The 800-nt window shown below is 31.4% G+C and overlaps 1 protein-coding gene across 1 annotated transcript in view; it reads left to right on the forward strand.

Moving 5' to 3' along the window:
• Positions 1–800, forward strand: part of LOC119587421 (trithorax group protein osa-like) — a gene marked incomplete in the record, with an annotated part of 43,338 nt that overhangs the window by 23,765 nt on the left and 18,773 nt on the right.

An 800-nucleotide genomic window follows, 5' to 3' on the forward strand; every position in this document is an offset into this window, starting at 1 on the left:
ATTTTATCTGTAATATGACACCTATGAAAAAGTTGTTATTTTCACTTAAGTGTGTTGAAAATCGACAACAGCCTTCAGTCAAGATTTGGAATATCAAATGAACAGTTAGGTGTAAGTTGCACATGGTCAGAAGTGTTGCACCACTGATTGCTGTATATTAACAGATTCTCTTCCAGTTTCCAAACTTTGTACATTGTTGCAGAGGCGTGAAGAGGGAGATTTAGCCTGCCTTAATTTAGGTCATTATAAAATTTCTCATTTTACAGGTGGTTTGAGCATTGTTTTATATAAAAAAGATGGCCCAAAACTCTATGGTGTCTATTGTCTCCTTTAATTTTTTGAAGGCAAATGGATTAATTTTTAATGATAGAGAAGTTTCTGAAGTTTTGGTATCTTCACTTCTTGCCTAATGCTGTGAGTTTTGGATGTAAAACAATGCTGAAACTTGAAGTGGTTATAGTGATGCTAAGGTTTTGTTTTTACTGTCTTGATTTATGTGTGTGAATCTGGAAATAAACTAGAATTTTAAGTACATAGAAAAATAAGAATGTATTACCTTTTTTTGCTAGCTGTGGACATCTAATTGCAGCTAATGATGAGAAACAACTTTTTTTTTCATACTATCTTAATTCAATCATGTGATTTAGAATATTGCAAGTGAAATTCATAAATCTATTATTGGTGGTTAAAAATGAAAATATATCTAGAAATTTTGATAGTAGATTAAATGAGATGAAAGAAAATGGGGCTCGTCATTAACAGGGCAAGCAGTGTTTGTTACTTCAGAATAATTATTTCAG

This window comes from Penaeus monodon, chromosome 22 (assembly GCF_015228065.2).
Source record: "Penaeus monodon isolate SGIC_2016 chromosome 22, NSTDA_Pmon_1, whole genome shotgun sequence".
NCBI lineage: Eukaryota > Metazoa > Arthropoda > Malacostraca > Decapoda > Penaeidae > Penaeus > Penaeus monodon.